General features: G+C 41.2%; 2 long non-coding RNA genes across 6 annotated transcripts; both read left to right on the top strand.

Annotated features, from left to right (window-relative positions):
- The first annotated feature begins 762 nt into the window (after positions 1–762).
- On the top strand, positions 763–4,915 carry LOC131233963 (uncharacterized). 5 transcript variants are annotated; one of them, XR_009165435.1, is made up of 9 exons: positions 763–1,335; positions 1,967–2,046; positions 2,153–2,253; positions 2,412–2,478; positions 2,653–2,732; positions 2,813–2,855; positions 2,960–3,023; positions 4,045–4,179; positions 4,732–4,915. It is a non-coding gene; the product is annotated as an uncharacterized LOC131233963 (long non-coding RNA). The 5 variants fall into 5 exon arrangements; XR_009165433.1 differs by lacking the exon at positions 763–1,335 and having other exon boundaries at positions 1,346–2,046; XR_009165434.1 differs by lacking the exons at positions 763–1,335; positions 4,045–4,179 and adding an exon at positions 3,401–3,564 and having other exon boundaries at positions 1,346–2,253; positions 2,960–3,025.
- Positions 4,916–4,988: 73 nt separating this feature from the next.
- On the top strand, positions 4,989–7,000 carry LOC131233973 (uncharacterized). Its single transcript, XR_009165437.1, has 2 exons — positions 4,989–5,184; positions 6,604–7,000. It is a non-coding gene; the product is annotated as an uncharacterized LOC131233973 (long non-coding RNA).
- Positions 7,001–22,222: the final 15,222 nt, after the last annotated feature.

Below are 22,222 nucleotides of genomic sequence, written 5' to 3' on the forward strand. Positions count from 1 at the left end.
CTGATTTTATTTTATTTAATGAGTTAGCTAGATTTGAGAATTGAATATTCTAACACAATGGATCACCTATTTGATGTAACGAGCCAAGGATGGTCTATTAAGCATTACAGGAACTCAAAAAAGGCTCTCCCTTTGAGGCTGCTGCTGAAGCTGCTTTTTTCTTCTTCTTTTTTTCCTTCTGCTTCTTACCACATGATGATGTAGACCCTTCATTTTCAAGGTCCCACCATACATGGGCCACATGAAAAATGTCCTCATTGATTTTAGATCCTCAAACATCCAAACCAAATCTAGGAATTACTTTTTTGAGCCATTATTTGCAACTTCCTCTGTATGAATGGTAATAGGCCTGACTAGTGAGATTCTCAGCGTGTTTTGTGTAGGATGTAGTGGCGCACTCGGAATAAATGCAACCCCAGTACATGCTGTTTGTACTAAGTAAGAAAGGTTGCATTTGATATTGATTAAAATGTGTGCTTCAATGCTACCAGACCATAGTTTATGATGGTACCAGGCAGTTGTGGCGCCCTTCATCCAGGCCAAATGGAGGGTCTGAATGTCCTAGATTCATATATTTTTCACAGGGAAACAGCATGACAAAAGTTTTCATCTTCCAATGAAGATGAGTGGGAGTACACATTGGCCGTTCCATCAGGAAATTCATTGTCCATGTGCTATGTGAAGCCATTGTGATGCTAGTGCAGCATCCACTCCGTCCATCATTTGAGAAAAATCATGTTAGGATTTAAGCCTAATGGTATATTTGTTATGGATTTTTCAGATGAGGAACCTGTTATATTACATTTATAAAAAATTATATTACATTTATATACCATTAGACTTAACCCAAAATCCCCAAAACAATCCTGATGCTTTTCCCATATACATGCCTAATGGAACATGCTATGCATAGGTAATATTTCTTCTTTAGAAGTTCACATTTGCTAGAACATTTCCCAAATTAGTTTATCAACAGATCTAATTAAAAGCTTGTGAAACTAATTAGAATGCCAATCAATCTCATCTCTTTACAGGGTTCTCATCATTGATGGATACTTTGCTACTGCACATGTTACCTTTGTAGATATTGATTGATCTCTAACTGGTTTTGGGCTTTCTTTCCAACATGCAGATATTGAACCTTGTTGATGTTCAGTGTCGTTCTGGAAGTCTACTTGTTAATTCATGTTGTCTCACATAAAAGCTAGTTTTAAGTGACAGTTTTTCTATTGACAGGCTGAGAACCCAACTTCAGTACCTCAATGCTTCACCATGGTGCCTGAGCATCCTCCTGTGTGGACTGGTCTCTATCCTGGTTTCTTTCCCAACTTTGAGGTAATCTCCCGCCTATTTTATTTCTTGTTTCTTATTGTAATTTCTTTGCTGATGTGGCTTTCCTCGAGCATTGGGTGAACCAAGATGGACATTACTGCCGCTAGAAAATCGACTGAACCTCACCTTGAGTTGTTCCAGTTGTTATCATTAGCACACCACATAGATTACACTTCTAAGGGATATATCCATCATCATTGGCATTTGTGTCGTCTTGTCTTCACTTTCAAAATCTCGGACGCCTTTCCCAGTACTCTACTCCTTGTGACTACTGGTGGTTTACCAAAGAAATTGCGGTTTTGGAAAACCTTATTCATGTGATTTAGCTTATTAAGAAATCTTATACCATCCGATTCAACCTGGGATACATTAGATTTGATCAATTAAGAGCAACGGTTGTTAATCCGTCAAAAAAAAAGAAAAGAAAAAAGAAAAAAGAAAGAGAGAAAAAAAACAGTTGGAATATCAATTTGAGGATACATTTTCCCAATTATCATGCTTAGCTAAACTTTTGAAGATATATTTGGCCCGAAGCTTCACCCTTTTGGCCTTTGAATGTTGTTGAGCCTGTGGAAGACTCTAGTTCCTTTTATGATTTTGATCAAAAGGAAAACAACCGTTGGAATATGACCAGTTCATTGCGGGGCCTGCTGGACAAATTGGACCAGATCTTTGTATTCTACAAAATGTTCCCATGGAACTTGCATGTAATAGGTATGATCATAATCCATGTGCAATTAGAATGCCTCATTCAAGCTCATCTTCTTTGATTTTCACCCCTGTTTTCCTCTTTTTTTTTTTTCTTCTGAATGTTACTTAGGTAAGAGATTGTCTGTGAAATCTTTTAACATATAATGGCCTACATGCATATGCCTTGCTGTAAAAGATGGTTATGGTTCCTATCATTGCCTTGCTTGGATGGTAATTTTTCTCTATCATTGAATTTGAAGGTTACTACAATTTTTCTCTAGTCTTTGATTTATATAGAAAAAAAAAAAACAAATCAAGAAAAAAACCCAATCAAAAGCTATTTGTGGAATTGGGTTTTGTATTGTTTCTTCATTTCCAATTTTATGCAGGGGTGAGCCCTCGATGGTTCAAGCTCCAGGAACGTAAACCCGAAGTTTCTGCTATGTGTCTGACATGGTATGTTGTAGATACTTTCTTCCACCTAGACTCGGTATTATGCAAAAATGACTTTTGTTTGAACTATAATAGTTACATTTGTCATGTATTCCTTTTGTTGTTTGATCATTGTTTTGGGGCCACGTATTATATGGTGAAAAAGGGCATTCTAAATGCTAATGCTTCCTTTTCTAGGTAAACGGTTCTATGCCCACAGAATTGCTTTGCTTGCTTCTTCAGACACATTCTGTGCAATGTTTGACGGTGGTTATCAGGTGAGTCTAGCCATATTTTCACATTCAACACATGGTACATCAGTACATTGTCATGCATCTTCACGTAAGGTGATTTGCAGGCTTTCTAGTCAATAGCATCTCCACCTACAAAGCCATGGCATGGTAAGTTCACTTGTTTACTTGTAAGAATCAAATCGCCTTTCTTGAATCTAATTTTCTTTGCATAATTCTCTTTGATGTATGTATTTCATCATCGCGATTTTCAGGTTTCTTAGAAACAACAGCTTGTCCGATACACTGCCATCCCAAAAAAGCTATAAACTTCTTAATGTGTATGTTCATCTGACTCATTTGTACTGAACTTGTAGCTTTAATATGTATTTTGATGCAATATTGAGTTGGATTCCAATCTGTTTGGGTGCTGCTTGAAAATAACTTTGAACTCATTTTAGTTAATGGTGATAATGTTTCACAACATGAAATTCATGAGTTGCAGAGCTATGTGACAAACTTCATGTACTAGAGAAATCATCCTAGCTTTTGCTGAAATATTGTCTTTTATCTACTGCAAGCTATATTTAAGCCACCAAAAGCAATGCGAGGAGGAATCCCCATTTGTTTCCCGCACGTTCATGCATGCTCATATCTTTTCCTGTGGTATCTAATTCCAAGTTCCCGACCAACATCATCTTTTAATGCTCTTGAAGTTTGGAAACTGTGGATCACTGGAGCAACATGGGTTTGCAAGGAACAAGATTTGGACCATTGATGATGATCCTTCACCTCTTCATCCTGCTAAGTACATTGGCAAGTCTGCTATAGACTTGCTACTGAAACCATCTGAAGAGGATATGAAGTGCTGGCCCCACTGGTATGAACCCAATACTTATAGGCAGTTGGGCTGTTGTTGTTATTGTCTTTAGAACATTTGGGTAGTATTGGACTTGCAATAATTGACACTTGATCGGGTCATTGGAATTTGGAACTCTTTTGTAGGGCATGTTTGCATGCGGACGGCACTAATCAAATCAGATAAGATTAGCCTGATGTATTTTGTTTTCTATGGGGAGACGAAATGAAATGAATTGATACAGTTGACGCTTTTAAGGTGTTTCCCCTTTAATGGGGCTGTTTTGCATTAACCTTGTTCGATTAAAATCTTTTTTCTATTAAAAAAATGAAAAATCTTGGGAGTTGCCGCCCTTCCAACTGGCCCTTAAATAGTTCAGATGAAAAATGATGAAACTTTTGTAACTTCTTCTATTCTCTTTTTCATGTTAAATTTTCTCGTTTATTTATTTATTTTGTATGCAATGTCTTGCTAATGAAAATATTTACCTCGGCATTTCAGTTTTGAGTTCCATCTTAGAGTGGCTCTTGCGTTGAATGGAGATCTCACCATGATATTGCGGATTAGGAACCTTGACAGCAAGCCATTTAATTTCTCTTTTGCTTTCCACACATATTTCTCTGTTTCTGACATCAAGTACGGAAAAATCTCTGTTGGATTAGAATCGACATCCCTGTATTGGATAGGGTCATAGAACTCATCTTCATTTAATCCATTGATTGAATTATCATTTGATATTTTTGTCTTGTTGTTCAAACTTTCGTGTTCAAATTCAGAATTGAATTTTTTATTTGAAGCTTCTTAAGCTCACATGCAGTCCTCCACCCACACCTCTACATGTGACCACAGGCCAATCTTTTTTGCAAGCGCATGCAAAAATCAAGCAGTGTGTCAAGTGGGCCCCACCTTTTAGATGACTTGGCCTAAAATTATTATGCCAAATGAATCATTGGGTGGATCACGCTCAAGGAAGCCAGCGACGGTTTTAAAAAGTTGTCATGACTCCATAACAACTTAGACATGTGCCCTAGCTGATGAGGGGACTTCCTGGTTTTCAAGCCAGGTCATCTGCATGATGGGTCCCATGTGACTGGCACCCTGGATGTCCCACACACATTCATGAATTCATGCTTTATGTAGTCTTAAATATTAAAGTGGGTTGGATATGAACTTGAATTGTCTTCACAGTGAAGGGAGGATAGAAGGGCTGGAGACACTTGATTATCTGGACAACCTTTGCCAACGAGAACGCTTCACTGAACAAGGAGATGCCATAACATTTGAGTCTGAGGTAAGAGTACTGAGATTGGCGAAACATGTGGGATACTATGTGAATGGAACTATGTTTTGCTGGAAACATTGAAATGGGTCTGAAACCCAACCAACCCTCCTAGAAAAACATGGAAACAATTGCCAAGTTTTTCTTCTTTTTACTTTTCAAATGATTCTATACATGAGCTATTTCCCATCTTGTGCTTGACCAGAGTAGATAGCAAGAATCACAGAAAGGATCTCTTACAAGATTTCTCTAATGTACACTGGTGGATCGCGTTTATCTTAGCTCTCCAAATGTAATTGCAGTCATTGACCACGAAAAGAAGCGGACGTTTGTTATAAGAAAAGAGGGGCTTCCCGATGTTGGTAAGATGTCCATTCTCTCCTAAATTTCCGTAATTCCACCATTCATTTCACATTAATAATTAATTGCCTTGTACATTTTGTGGGGAAGAATTCTATGCTTTTTCAACCTGAGCATAGGCACAATATACATAGGCTTTTCAGTTTGTACAATTGAACCATGGCTCAGTGATCTAGACCATTGGTCCATTGGGGCCTCTTCGCCGATGAAACCATGCTCTGAAAAACCACCAGGGGATGCTAGCCATCTTGGGCTGTTTTTTGAGTTGAATATGGATGTTTTACCATGTTTCTCTTCTAGACCATCTATATGCAGGCCACAAATTGAAAGGTTGGGATTCTCCTATTGAGAAGATGGTCCATCTGCAGTGGTGCCCAACATGCCCGTGCTCTGGACAATTGAACAGCAGGTCCTGTTCTATAAACCAAAAACCTGAGTCTACCGTGCATATTTCTGGGTGTTAAACTGTGTAATTCCTCTTTTCTCAATACATGCCAACTACAATTCCAGGGCCTGTTTGGTGGAAGAAGGAATTCCTTGGTATCCTCCCTTGTGTGGAATGGCAGAACAGAATTCATGTAGCTGACCCCAAAGCCCAAGATTCAGCTCTATTCAGGTAGACCACACAATTGGAAACAGTGTACAGGGCAACCCTCACCCTCCAAACTGTTTCCCTTCATGTGACCCACCTAAATCACAGATGCATGGGTCCGATTTTTGGAGCGATGCATAAATTTTAATGTGGAATCAAATGGTTGGAGTTGATTATCCAAAGCTTTCAAGTGCACGTGGGATGCCCAATCCGAATTGTCCATTCTTTCATACAATTAGGTACAACTATGCCAATAGGATGATCCCAATTGTTCAATCAATCGCAGGGATAATGGGCAGTCAAGATTGAGCAAAGAAGCAAAATAGGTCCATCTTGAGCCATCTATTTGATAGATCTTGCTTTTATGTTGCCTATGATTCCAAAGTAGCACTTTGGTTTGATGATTCTAACAGTGTGATCTATGGTTTGTAAAAAATAGACAGAACAAATTGGAATCATTCACAGGATTACAATCATCCAATCGGTGTGATTCTTGGTCATGGCTTGCTCCCTATGTTACTATTGAATGAATGGTCCGGATTGATGATCGGGCACCCCACGTGTCACATTAGGGACAATTAGCAAAATCCACACACAACTAGTTGGCATGTGGGACCCACCATGGTGTTTGTATGTCATTTTGGCCATCCAACTATCAGGTGGGGCACACCATAGACACACACACAACCCTTAAGTCCAACCAGTTGGACAACAAGTTATACTCCACCCAGCTGATTACTTCTAACCAGTTAAGAGCATGTGAAATCCAGCCCCTCAAGTTATATGATGCCTTTTGAAACTCATTACATATAAAATGTCCTTTAAGCAGGAATTTCAATGGGAGCTGTTGCTGGAATCTCTGTTGCAGCGGTTGCCATTATGCTGTTTCTAGGTTTGTCTATACATTGGTGCATCTAGAAGAAATAAACTGAAGAAGGCATCATTGCTTCGACCACCTTTCGAAGATAAGTCTATTCACCATGGATAAGGTAAATCTCTTGGTTAGGCATTAATCTCTACATTTTCCTTTTAGGAATGCTCCTTCAAGGTTCCACCGAGGCCATGGTAATCTGAAAGTGATTCATGTTAGGAAAGATTGAATAGGTAGTTTGTCGCTCCCAAGTTATTCAATAACGGTAATGGCCAGCATAATAGGTGGTTGTTGAACCATTTTATGGGCTGTAATGGTCGATTTTTTATAGCTATTTCATTACCTTATTTCATCAGTAGCTGATCTACTTTTGACTAATTGCTATATATTTAGTTCAGTTTCTTATCAAGGCCTACTGAGCATCCAAACACATTAATATTTAGTCCAGCTTCATATTCAGCCCAATCTTTTGAATCTCGTGAATGTGATTCTCATTAAACAATCGTGTGAAATATTTTTTGAATGACTATCAGGTGTAAGATTCAAAATAATAATAATAATAATAATAATCATAAAATCTGATGATATTTTATTTATTTACAGATATTTTAGCGACGAACCAAATCCGTCGCTAATTTCTGAAATCAACGACGGATTTGTCCGTCGCTCTCCACACATTAGCGACAGACCTAATGTTTTTAATGACGAATAATTCGGGTGGTTTTTTCAGAATTTCAGTGACGGATTTTTAATTCTTTGCGACGGATCTTATTCGTTGCAGATTCAACGACAGATTTTTATGTCGAGAAAAAAAAAACGACCTAGTTAACAGCGACGGATGAAATCTGTCATTTATTTAGTTTTACGACGGATTTGGTCTCGCAAATTCGCGATTTTGGCGTAGTGGGCCTCGGTGGCTGAGGTGGTTGCGATCGCTGCTGTTGGGGTCGCTGTTGCGGTGGAGGCTGCTGTAGCCCTCTTGGCTGCTGCTACTAAGGGCAGGAACACTCATATATGTGGTGCCCTGTCCCACCACATCCATAGCAAGTCCCTGTAAACGGCTGTTGGGGTGGCGCTAGAGGTGACACTGGTGCTCTGGCAGATGGGTGGCTCTTGTGCCTCTGTGGCCATTGATGCTGCTGGGAGGGGGCCTGCCTCTACCGATCTCTTCTCTGATCTCGATTGCTTTGCGTGCCGACTTACTCAGTCTCATAATTTGAGTCTTCCGTACTACCGCCTGAAAAGTCGGGAGCTCATACCCAATAACACGGCCTCGAAGACCGTAACACAAGTCGTTCTCGAAACGGCAGGCTTTTCACCCGTCATCATCAACCAAATACAGCATGAACCTCGATAGCGCCACAAAACGAGCTGCGTATTGTGCCACAGATATTTCTCCTTGCACTAAGGTCTCGAACTCTAATGCTCGCTGCCGACAAATATGGTCAGAAAAGTACTACTACTCGAATTAGTCTACGAAATCCTCCCATATCCAGACAAATCAGGCCCTACAACACGAGTAACGAAGGTCTACCAGTGCTCGGCCTCACCCTGGAGAAGGAATACAGCTAATTGGACCCGCTGTTGGGTCGTATATGCCATTGTATCAAAAATATTCTCCACATTGGAGCGCCATCTCTCGGCTGTAGTCGAATTTGGCTCACCCTGGAAACGCGGGGGATTGAGTTGTCGAAACTCTCGAAGAAGGGCACTCGCGCGCTCCTGCTCTGCCTGGGCTGGCAAAACAACAAGGTGCCTGCCCTGTCCGTGAAGGGCGGCTGTCACAGCCTGCAACAACTATTATAACTGGAGGCACTCACAGGTACGGTCGGATCCGTACTGGAATTGAGTGGAGGAATATCATTTTCAGGCTAGGGAGCGGGGATCTTTGGTGGTAGAGTGGGAGTCGTAGGTGGTAGAGCAGAAGTCTCATGTGGTGGAGCAGGAGTTGCTCGAGTCGCTCTCCTGGGTTCTAATATGATTTTGATTCGTAATGAGCATAACCCATGAACAATAACCACAAGAACATCATCACAAAATTCACTATGATAAAAAACTTTTAAGTATAATGCGTATAAGGGGAAATACAAAATAATAATTGAAACTCCTGAAGCTCGATTGCGCACTCCAACTAAGGCGAAGCTACGGCTACGTCCTGGCGTCACCTGCATGCATCAATCGTACATAAGCTTAAAGGGTGGTGTAAGTGTGGCGTCACCTACATGCATCAATCGTGAATAAGCTTAGAGGGTGGTGTAAGTGTGTGCGTAGTATGAACGTGCTCAGAATGCAATATCAGAGTAATGCGAAATCATGCTGATGAGTACATGAATGCAATCAGCCATACCAAAGATATGCGGTGGAAGACATGAATGCTATTGGTCATACCAAGACCATGCAATGCGAGATGTAACTCAAGCATGTCAATCCTCATCCAAATCCACATCAATGCAGCTCATCACCAGAGCATCAAATATCAGTACGGCTCTCACTCTGGATAATCACCGGAGTTTAGTACACTCCAAATGATACTGCCCCTTTCCTAGGCGCGCAGTCCAAGTGAGCGTTAAAAACCTTACTATCCACCTGGCCAATAGTCTGCCAATACATATCCGGCACGTTGATAGTGGACCCATTCACGAGCTAGTCAAACTCAGCCTAGCAATGCCCCCTACCCTTGAGTAGGTCTTTCCAACCGATCACGACATAGTGGGAGACACGGCCTCCTGGTATTCAGCCCTCATGCACTCATGTATCCACTCGGTCTCGACATTGGAGTCATCCTCTGGTACTATCGGGTTTAGAAATTTTCACCTAGGGACATCTATGGTGTCTCGATGCTAATAATAATATTTCCAGTGTCCGATCCTACCATCCCTAATGTCGCTAGGGCATACAGTAATCATGTCATACAAATGCGAAGTGCATGAATCACACTATCAGTCATGCAGAAATCCTACGCGTATCGTGCACTCATTAAGGGAAACTCCGCTTATCAGGGAGCCCATAAATAATTTGCCCAAAGGCATATGCTATGATCAGTCACTCCTCATATCAAGCATATATATGATGTGTATAAGCATGAATCATGAAGCTATACTAAGCATGTTATATGGTGATGGACTCTATTTATAACGAAGATGGGTCTAGACAGCCTACACACTACAAGTATGAGCCTAACAATGGGTCCTAGGGAGAGTTACAATGTGGACATTTGACCATCATTGCTCCCAAGGCATGATTGTCATAAACATCATTACATACATCATGGTGGAGTCTCACATCATAATGGACCTCATACAACACATTCGACCCCACACAAAGGCCTCTCATATGTCTCATCGGGCCTCACTCGTGGTCCTTATCTACATCACATTGGACCTCAACCCATGGGCCTCAAATACATCTCAATGGACCTCATATACATCAAGTGGACCGCATCAAATGGGCCGCACCAATGGGCCAACATACATCAAATGGGCCGCATTATATGGGTTGCATCAATGGGCCAACATACATTAAATGGGCCGCATTATATGGGCCGCACCAATGGGCAAACATACATCTAATGGGACGCATTATATGGACCGCACCAATGGGCCAACATACATCAAATGGGTCACATTATATGGGCTGCACCAATGGGCTAACATATATCTAATGGGTTGCATTATATGGGTCGCACTAATGGGCCAATATACATCAAATGGGCCGCATTATATGGGCCTTATGTAAGATGGACAGCGTGGATATAAAACATATGGATAGCGTTGATATAAAACAGATGGACGGCGTTGATGAAACGCATATATCACGGTGGGGTCGCATATCATGGTGGGTCACCGTTCCATCTGGACGGTGGAGCTGAAACACATACATCAGCGGGCCCCACATGTCCAGATGAGTAGGTGTATACAAGACATATCGTGTGTGGGGTCCACACGTCCCAAACAAGAAGGACAAGCAGCCTGGTCAAACCCACAGAACTTGCTGCGCCAGTACAACAGCTATATAGCTAGTGTAAGGTACACTAGCCAGTCTGTTTCCACAGAGGTGGGTCTCACGTGGGGCCCACCATAATGCTTGTTTTCCGTTCAATCTGTTCATAAGGTCATAGAGACCTGAATTAAGAAGAAAAACAAATCTCATATTTATCCAAAATCTCTGGGATGCAAAAAGGGTTTCAATGGTAAATGATAATACCCAGCTGCTCTTTGTAGTGTGGGCTACCTATGTTCATTGTACCGCTGATTTTTGGGGTGACCCACAAATTAAAGGAGACCCATCAAATGCACGGTGTTGACGTTCAACTCACATCATGGTGGGGCCTGAGGTGGGGCCCACTGACCCTGCGCCAACCAAGCAGCGAACGTTTTCATGGAACCAACGTTCTTATATATATATATATATATATATATATATATATATATATATATATATATATATATATATATATATATATATGGGAAAAGGTACTATGCGCTCGACCTCACGAGTCCATCCCATGAGGTCGAGCTGTGTGGGCCCCACCGTGATGCGTTTCGAACATCTACCCCATCAGTCAGATGCACCATTCCATCGTGGGCCTAGGTCTCAAAAATCAAGTTAATCTGTGACTTGTGTGGGCCACACCACATACAGAAGTGGAGAGGGGCCGTGCACCATTAAAACATTAATAATCATTTTTTGGGCCCACCGAGATGTGGTTTGCAAATCCATCCCATCCATTATGTGTGTCCCACTTGGATGAGGGTTCAGACCAAGTTTCAGACGCATGCAAATTTCAGGTGGGCCCCACCAAGTGCCAAGTGCTTTTATATATTTTAACGGTGTCTTCACATGATTTTAGATGGTATGGCCCACCTGAGTTCCGTATATGGCTGATTTTTGGGATATCCCATAATTTAAAGGGGACCCATCAAATGCACGGTGTTGATGGTCGACACGCATCACGGTGCGGCCCACACAGCTCGACCTCACGGGAGCTTATCGTGAGGTCGAGCCCATAGTACCTTTTTCCTATATATATTGTTTATCTGAAGATTTTCATATGTGGGGCCCACATCAAGAGGATTCAGTCCGTCGGCTGGGTTCTTGGGCTTGTAACGGGTTTAACAAGCCCAATATTGGATATGTTTTGATGTATAGAAACATCGCAGTGGGCCCTATTAATTTCTTACTATTAAAATAATATTTAAATGGTGTGGCCTACCAGAGTTTCAGATTAGCTTCATGTTTCGGCTCAACGCCTAAAATGAATAGGGAATTTGGGTGCACGGTGTGGATCAAGCACATATGTCACGGTGGGTCCCACCACCCTAGCTGGACAATGTGGACACCACATGTGAGACACCTTACTATCCCAAGACGGTGAGAAAACACATGCATTACGGTGGTTCCCACCGTCCATAGATGGACGATGAGGGTAAAACCCACACATCATGGTGGTGCCACGTGGGTGAGCCACTAAGGTTTGGATCAAGCTGTTATTTGTGTTTTTCCTTCACCTGGGACAGACCAGCAGGCCTGTTGCTAGTCGGTCCAGCAAGGTGGGCCCAACATAAGGATGACATGGATATAATACATACTTCATGACGGTAAAACCCACACACACCTCTTCATCATCATCACCATGCAAAGGAAAAGAAGAAAGAGAGAGAGAGGGAGAGAGATGGTGTAGTTGAGAGATCCCGCCACTATGGGTCCGTCATATGATTGTATACATACATCAAATTGGTCCCATCATAAGTGGGCCATCGAATTGAAAATCAACGGTAGATCACTCACCTATTGGCCTTCTCCTTTGGCTCCTTGGACTCTTATGCTCCTTGTCTTTGATCTTAATGGAGGTTAATGAAGAATGAAGGGTTGAGGTGGGAGATGAGAGGGTAGGAAAGTGGGCCACACTTGGCTTTGGGAATGCTTGGACGTTGGGTGCTTTCTCTTGGGAGTTTAGAGAATTATTAGAGAGAGAGAGAGACAGAAGTAATGGATTGATAAGGGATGAGTGGAGTGGGTGTTATAATAAAGGGGATGGGAAGGCATGGGTTAGTTTGAATTTTGTGTAAAAGAGGAATGGGTGGGGAGAGAGAGAGAGAGTTGACTTGGGGAAAAGAGGGAATGGGTGCTTGTACTTGTGATAGGGTGAGGTGGCATGGGGTATGGATGATGTACTTAACTTTATTGATGGAATATGTTATAGAGATTCTCTCAGAATTCGCATGCACGGCATTTTCCTCGAAATGAACATGGCCCCACATCTTTTGGCTTGGGTATCGTATCGGTGCATGAGACGCGGCGTTGGAACCGCGCCAACGGCGCGGTTGTTAGGGTACAAGTTTCGAGTCGAGCCGATATAAATCTTCAGGATATGACTTAGGTTCGCGCGCAAATACCAGTTACAGGTCGAGGGTCCCTGGAATTCAACTGGGAGGACCGCGGAAGCTTACGAAACGGTACAGACTAGGATACGGGCCTTACACTCAGCTCTCGACTTTTTGAGTGCCACGTATGCCCTATTAGGCTTTTAAATTTGGTGTACTTTATTCATTTCATAAGCAGTGGGGGTATAGCGGGCCATGTAACATAAATAAGGATCAATATAATGAAATCAAGTGCAACTAAATAAGTAATAAAAAAGAAAATCTCGTGTCCAAACGTAACGATAATGTGGATAACAGGAGGGACTAGTCCCGTAAGTACGTCATCCCCAAAATAACTAGACCCGTGCCCTGGGCCCCACAACCATCCCTATAGCGAACAACGAGGATCCGCTGAAGATTTGGAAGTACGACAGCTCCTCCTCATCGTCCATGGTCACTCCATCAAGTGCGTTAAGCTCCATGATCCCTGCGTCTAAGATAGGTTCTGGTTGGTGTTTTAAAACACCATTCTAGAGTGGGAGTGAGTAACTAGCTCAGTGCTTCCATTAACAATAAGTTGCACATATCATCATACACGGACAAATTTAGTGAAAAGTAAACATTCATGGAATCCTAACCACTCTTATTAATGTAGATGCATGTTTTCATGATATGATGCATGCCCTTACTTCCAACACTCCCTCGAGCAACGACGTATAATGATCATAATGCCCAACACTCCCTCAGTGCGACCTCGACTGCCGAATCGCCAATTCTAATTAATGTAGTGTGATGTGAGATGTTAGTCGAGTTGATTAATTACGTCCATTTATCCAGCAGTTTGAGAAAATTGGGACACCCCGACAGATCAATGCCTTATCCCAATCGCGCGACCCTGGCGGTTGTAGCAGTATTGCTCTCGCGATCCTTGACCTGTTTGGGTTCGTCAATCCCAATATTAAAATCATACAAAGGTAATTTTGAGAAAGAGTCCTTACTCGTGATCACTACGAGGAGTCTCGTCACTCCAGCGTAGACCGACAGCTTGGGCATAGTGTCCCATACCACTATGTCTGGCTCTCGAGACTTGTCGGTCTTAACCGATGGTTTGTCAGTGGGCGCAAATGGACACAGGGTGTCTCGGGTTTAAGCAAGCATGAACATACAGGGTTAATGAACGTGGATGGCCAGCTGGTGGGCCAATTTGTCCCTAGTAGATGAATTACGAATTGTATGGCTTGGGAGCGACGTCCCGTGTAGTTTGACTATAGCCAACAATTCGTAATTTGACTAATTGAGCCAAATTTACCTATGGGTGGCCTACTAGGAAGCTGCCTAAGTGAATTCTGGATTTACCGGCTGATCCGAAAAAAGGGAACTGTGTATAAATACAACATAATAAAGGAGACGTCGATCTATTTGAAATTGTGAGAGATTTAGACTTGCATAACGATGAATCACATCCATTATCAGCACAAGAGTTATTGTTTTATAAAATTCAGGGTATTTTTGGATAGACATGCACAAGGGTCCTAAATTACAAAAAGAACTGTAACACCCTAGTTTCCAGAACTCGAGTATAGAACTCGTTTTCCAAAAATCCGAGTGTTTAATAAATAAGGTAAATCACAATATGTCAAAATCAGAGTGCGATAGCATAAACAAGCACAAATAATATCATATAATCGAATATTAAGATCCTGGTCCACTCAGATGGGGACCTTAAATATAAAATTCATAAGTTTCAATGTATCAAGAAAAACTAGAAAATGAATACTGCGACTATTAATTAAGTCCATAATATTCTGCCACCTCCTAATATAGCTCTTCCTCGTAGTATCTATCCTCCAATCCTACTGCCACGTCGCCGAGACCTGCTTCGTAGTCATCCTTGCCTAGACCTGCATTCTTTATACGGTTGAATATTCGATGAATGAGTGACCAACTCAATGTGAATTCCCCTCAAGATTACACACTGCCACCTTAACTAAGCATAGTTAAAAAATAACAAGACATTCAAAACAATATATGATGCAGTTTTATTTAAATGCATGGATGCGTGAATGCACATCAACCTGGGGATGCTCATCCAGTTGGACTCAGGCTCACCAACCATGCATAAGACCAGTCATCAGCATAACACATCACGTGCGTACATCACGTACAACTTAATGACCAAGCCATCGTACATCACATATAAAGGTCAATAGTCGATGGTCTGGGATCTAGCGAAACAATACCCCACTAAACCTAATGACACGTGCTACAACATCCAGAATTAATCACCCGTCATCACTAGTATGCTATGAATGCATGATTAGTCAAACTATTATTATTCCAATTATAATCAGACAATTTAAGTAACTCAAGGGTCACGACGGGGGCTCGTCACCCAGCATAGGCCGACAGCTCGGGCATAGTGTTCCATTCCACCATCCCCAGCTTATAAGGTCTTCCACCTAAGGATGTTTAATAGAACCTATCGACTAGAGGTCAATCAAATTCAATACATAGGAAATTACCTTCACATGGTTGTATGGGAATGAATCGTCGAAGCCGCAAGATCAAATATCAAATCTTAGGATAAAATAAGTCGGTGTGGCAAAAAGGACGTATGATATAAATACTAAATTAGGATGGTAGGGAAACGTTTAAATCAGGGCGGTAAAGAGTTCATCCCAAGGCCACGTAGGCAGAAACGTCTCATGTATCGTAAATCCACATCAATAACCCATTACCAAAATAACCTCTATGTTAAGGGTCTAGTTTTAACACAATCTGTCCCTTTACACACTATGTGTGGGCTCACGTACATTAGTGGGGTTTCCACTATTTAATGTAGTGATTTGGATTCTATAGTGACTTGCGAACAAATCATTGATATGTGGAGGTGTGTGACTACAATATGCAAATTATGTGTTGATAATAAAATCTTGGACTATCATAGGAAATTATGAAATCTAGGCATAAGTTAATCAATTAAAATAAAAACTCATAACGTAGGTTATAATGATTATCACATATGAACATGATTTACAAGCTATCAATTAAAATGTGAACTTAGCATGTAGGGTTTAACATCTATTATGTGAACATGGTCTACAGATTATTGATCAATATGAACCATCTAATATAAATTATCAAAGTTCTAAATTAGTAATTATGAATTAAATAGAAACCATCCTTGGACTAACTTGGAGATGGAAAGCTTAAGGGGAAAAGTCATCACCTTGTTCATGGAGTTTCCAGTTTATAGAAGCAAGCGGAGTAGTGGTAGAGGAAACCCAAACTCTAGATGCCCAACACTTGCCTTCTAATTTAATGCCAGGCCTGTTCTCACCCTAGCAGAATGTGAGCTTAGAGTGAGTCAAGACCAATGATCACATATCTAAGTTGTATTCCAATTTATAATGGAATTCTACTAACCTTATCTCAAGCCAAGAATGTGTACAAGCTAAGCTAGCTAGATACCCTGAGCCATATGGGTGTGCCTAGCTCATCCCAAGCCTGAGTTGAAATGGCAACTACACACTATTAAGGTTGGGCTGATAAGACTGGTTTAAGCTCGATTATGGACTTTACCTAGCTGGTTACAACTGCGTAGGAGGTTGGTGACGGTTGTATGCATTCAACAGCCCCACTTAGCGTCAACCTGCATGTGTTTCTAATGGTTAGAGTTGCACAACACCTCGTGAGTTACCCCAGAAATTGAGTTAACTTGACGTGCTTCGTTACTTGGTGGCAACACATTCAGATCTTGGTTTAGCACTAGAAATCTGGAGAGAGAGAGAGAGAGAGAGAGAGAGAGAGAGAGAGAGCGACTGCAAGAAGGCCCACAGCCTACGTTAGGGACTTAGCAAGCTTGGATTCGAGTTGACTTGGTCCAGTCATCTGAGCACACGAATGGGCTAGAGTTCAGCTGTTGATTCTTCCTCCTCTGCCCAAGGTGAGGCGTTTGCAGGTGGTTAGGCTCGAGGAAAACCAAGTCAAATCCCTTCCCGGTGACTCAGAGAGACTCAGCCTCGAGTCTGAGTCTTCGTCGAGACTTGGCAAGGCCCAAGAGTGGTTCAACAGGGCCTTTAATTGCACTGAATTGGCTCGAGGTTGGCCGTGTTGAGTCGGTATAGCATGGTAGCGTTCACGGCCCTCCTCTCTTTCTCTCTCTCAGTCTCTCATCCTTCCTCTTCGTTTCCTTTTTTCCGCTACGGAGCCTTTGGCCCACCCGACGCAACTTGTCTTGAGTTGGCTGGTCGGACTCAGCAGCCTAAACAACGGTAGTGAGTCTCACTCACACTCACTCTCTCTCTCTTTCCTCCCTCTATCATTTCTTTCCTAAAATGGTGGTGAGAATCCGGAGGGAATAGGCTCGTTTTATAGGCAGAGGGTTGCCCTAGCCGTTATAGTGAATGGTCGAGATTGGCGCGACCCTGCCACGTCCTCTCCTCTGATTCTTGTCTGCATGGGTCCGATCTGCCATGAGGGATGAATTCCCATCATTGTGGCCTACCGAAAAAGCATCTCTGATGTGAAAATGGGGCTTATGCCATGATGGGGGATTTTCAAGTTGGACGGAGAAGATGGTGATGCCTCCCATGGTGTTTTTTTTAAATCTTGGGCCTGTGTTGAGGGTCAAATATTATATATTAGACCTTAGTTATTACTTAGTTTTACGAACATGCTGATGCTTAACGTTTTATTTTAATCATGTTTGTGTTGCAAGGTGAATTTAAGAGCTTGGACTGAAAAAGGGTATTAAAAACATGGATTTAACGCTAAAAAATCACCAAGGTAAGGGACGGATCTTAGGGGACCAAGATCGAAGAATTTACACGCCAAAGATCCGAGAAAATCAAGTGATTAATGATAAAGAGGCCTGAAAGTTGTCCTGAATGCAAGATCAAAGGGTTTCCACCATCCGTTTGGCTTGAAACTTTATATCTGGCCCGAGGATCCTAAATTAACCGTACACGTCAAAATTTAGCCCTTTAAATCACTGTGAAAGTGGCCCAATGGATAGATCAGCCCATAAAATACTGATCTGGGGCCCACCTGATATCTGGATATGCTTTAATTTTGGTCTTAACCCCTTAAATGAGGTGACAAAATGGATGGACGAAGCGAACTTCTCAGAAACATCACAGTGGACTCCACAATAGGTTGCGTGCCTACACGGCGCACGTGAGTACGTAGTGCACTAACCCGGGTCGCCCGATCAAAGTAGGTTGACCTGAGGTTTTTGAATCAGAGAAAGTTTCTCTCCTCTCTTATGCAGCAACCGCATGGCCGTCTGTTGTGGTGCTTAGTGGGCCACCATTATGGTCCATTTGGGTGATCTGAACCATCCATTCACTCCGGGGGGTGGCCACGACCCCATCCATGCTTTCTTTTTGGCCTCATGCACACGTACACACGTGAATTGCTGAAAAATGCAGGATGAACGAGGGGAGGATTTGATATAGTGGGTCGGGCCAAACTTGACCAAAACCACTCATTTCCAACCAAAATTTTGACAGGAATCCAATGAACGGGGTGGATTTCATTGACAACATCACTGTGGAGCCTGCCATGCATCTCAGCGTAGGTTCTTTCGCACCATACGTACGTTCAGTATTCCCGGACGTTGCGGGACGTTGTATGGCCCAGATGACGGTCGAATCGTTGATCTGAACAGCCCAACAGCTTGGGAAGGGGGTCTTTACCCCAACCATGGAGCCAAAATCGATTATTCGACCGTCCACCGACCGAAAAATCACTCCAAACGCAAGTTGAGTTGCGTTTTCGCTACGCAACATGCATGTGCTACGTAAGCACAATCCAGCATTGACTTCTAGCCCTCCAACCACCCCTGATGCCTATATAAAGGAGAAGAGAGAGAAATCATCCTTTGACGTGTGAAGAGAGAGAGAGAGCTTGAAACGGCCGGCACGAGAGGAGTCCTTTTCTTCTTTAGTTTCTTTTTTCTTTTGCTGCTTTTAAGGGTTTTGAGTTGATCATATCCATGGTTGGCTAAACCTCTTAGCTAGGGCTAAGAGGTGAAGCTTGTAGCGTGATGGGTTGTTTTCTATGCTAGGATTTATGTTGAGTTGAACTCTCTTTGATGTTGGTTTGATTATAAGGAATAATCGTAGTTTTTAATGGTTTATTGTGACTTAAATTACAATGGATCTGCGATAGCTTCGAGTATGTTCTTTACATTATATGGATTGTGAATTTAGGAACCATGTTGTTCACTATCGTCTCATGGGCATGGTTGGATGACGGAACCCTTCCTAACATTTATAACTCTCTTAGATTGGATGTGGATTGGTTAAACTTTGTTGTTTACTTTGTCTCATGGGCATAGTTTCGTGATGGAATCAAGTCTAATTCTCATACCTCTCATTTCTTGAAAACTAGATCAAAGGAAGTTCAAATTTGATTTTTAATGTTATATTCTCAAACTGGATGAAGATGTGACTCTAATTCTAGTTGTGTTCATGAATCAAGCATAAATATCTCTGATCTCTACAAGTGGATCCTTGGAAACCCTAGTTTCCCACCTTTGAATTTTACAAGTTTTAGTTTAAGATTTCACCATTATTCTCTTAAAATTTTCTGATTTAGATTACATCTTCTTCTAGTTCTAGTTCTAGTTACTTTCAGATTATGTACAAGGTTCAGTCCCTGTGAATTCGACCTCGGTCTCACTGAGATTATTACTACACTGCGACCCTACACTTGAGGTTGTGAACAAGTTTTTGGCGTTGTTGCTGGGGATTGACAGTTACGTTTTTCTGAGATTAACTAGTTTTAGAATTAAGTTAATATTAGGATTTTTCTAGTTTTCTAATTTTGAGGTCTAAGTTTTCCTGTTTGATTTTTAGAAACTAACATAACTTTCCTGTTTTGTAGGATCTTGACATAGACTTTCTAATTTGGTAATCTTTTTCTAATTTCTCTATTATTTTATTTTTAGGATTAGGGTTTTATTTTCTAATTTTAAAAACTTTCTAATTTTAGGATTTCTTTTATTTTTAGAAACTAATTTCTTTTATTTTCTTTTGCAAGATCTTAATATAGAAACTTTTAATTTGGTAACTTCTTTTTTATTATCTCTCTTTCTATTTCTAGATCTCTTATTGCTGAAGGATTTTTCTTTTATTTTTAGGATTAGATTCAGAGTTAGGGTTTTACCATGCATGAGTGGGCACGTCTGTATGCTGAGATAGCTTATGGATCTTGGGAAGGGATGTATGATGATTATGATAGAAAACAACCTATGCCTCAAAATTTTTCTGAAAATATTTTTGAAAGCCAATCAGAATATGATGCTCCACCAATTAAGAAGTCCTTCGGTGATTATAGGCGGGAAAATAATTGCACTCCATGAGTTAAGAAAACAGTACGCGATTATTGGAATGATGACGCATATCAACTCCTAACCTATGACCTGCATGATTATGATTAGTGGAAACATAAATATTTTGAAGTTGAGTCAGTAAAACATCATGGTGAAAACCCTATTGGATCAACCACTTTTGAATATCCACCAGAAACGATTCAAGAGGAGTCACCTCAGAGTTACACAGACTATGTTATTGACATGAGAAAATTATTAGAAGACTTGAATCATGGCTCGATAGGCTAATGGATACTAATTCATCCCAACCGCAATCCAAATTGCAAATATAGTGTAAGGAATGTGATTTCAACTTGACACATTGGAGAGATGAACTGCCCATTGATTTTGTTGATTACTCATTTGGATTCCCTACTTATGATGAGATAGTGGAGGCTAGTTTGTCCTAGCCACAACTCCATCCAGAAACGCAATACGAGGAGAATGATCCTAACTTGCTTATAGAGAATTCTGAAATTTAGAATAAGGAGTTGGAATCCATTAATGAGCATATGACGCAATTTTTCGATGAGTCGATCTTGATGACGGTCCAAAGGAATAATCAAGAGACATTATTGGTTTTCAAATATAAAGATATTGAGACACTTCACTCACATGACACACCTGATTTTAATGAGGAAGAGATTAGTTTATTCGAACCTCAACCCAATATAGGAACAGAATGTGAGGAAAGCGATCCCATTCAAAGTGTGTACTGCTCTGAATTGGAGGATGATGTGTATTAGGATTCAATCTCAAGTTTGGCCCATATCAATGATCAAGTTGTTCAGGAAGTTTTCGATCATAGTGATCTACTCCACCTATTTGACATGGCTAATTTAAATATGGAGGATGAACCACTTTCACCTAAACCTTCTAACCTTTGTGATGCATGCTTAGACCACTCCCCTGAATTGACTTATAAGATAGTTAGGGAGATGGAGGAATTGCCCGATAAGATTATGGAATTTGAAATCACCCAGTTGAGATAACCATCTGAACTGTCAAATTTTGACGATTCAATGCTTCTTCTGATTAGCCTCAATGAATAGATCAGTGTTCACATCAATGCTTCCCCTATTGATTTTCAATCTGTCTATGCAGGGCGAGAATAAGAGAGCATGCGTCCATCCACTTCCAGAGACGATGGAATCCTTGGGCAGATCATCATACACTTTAATGTGAAAAATAAGTCACTCTCAGCTGAATTTCTCCACTCTTTAAACGATTTTTTGCCACACTTTACAGATTCAAACAATCTTATGATAAAAGAAATAGTGAATGCCTTGCAAAATAGCATCTCGATAGTTGTTACTGACCGACAAAACCCTCACTCTGAAGCCCCTCCTTCCCCAGATCCTAAAAGTTTACCATTAAGGGAGGAGGAGCTGATAATTGAATCGAAGTCTGGAACTTCGGAATGTGTAGAGACTACATCATCTGCTGAGATTTTTTCTAACTTTTATATACTTCTAGTCTTTGATTCACCATGTTATGCTAATATTAAAACTTTTCCTGTTACAGGTGAATCATATATACTTTGGATACCTCAGGTGATTCTACAAGATTTTTTTGCTGAGGTCAATAAATTTCTCTGGAAATTCATGCTCCAAGGCATACAAGCCTATTGGAAAAAGGGTTTTTGGATGATTTTATTGAGAAACCTACTGAGAAATTTATCACGATATTGGCCGGAGGAGGAACCTTGCGGCATGACTGAGTAGCTTTTCCCCTGCGTTCATATGACTAGGGTAGTTTGTTTTTTGTCGTTTTAGGATAGTCGACTTTATGCCATTAGGATAGTTTGCTTTCTAGTTGCTCTAGGATAGTTTACTTT

This window comes from Magnolia sinica, chromosome 2, assembly GCF_029962835.1.
Source record: "Magnolia sinica isolate HGM2019 chromosome 2, MsV1, whole genome shotgun sequence".
NCBI lineage: Eukaryota > Viridiplantae > Streptophyta > Magnoliopsida > Magnoliales > Magnoliaceae > Magnolia > Magnolia sinica.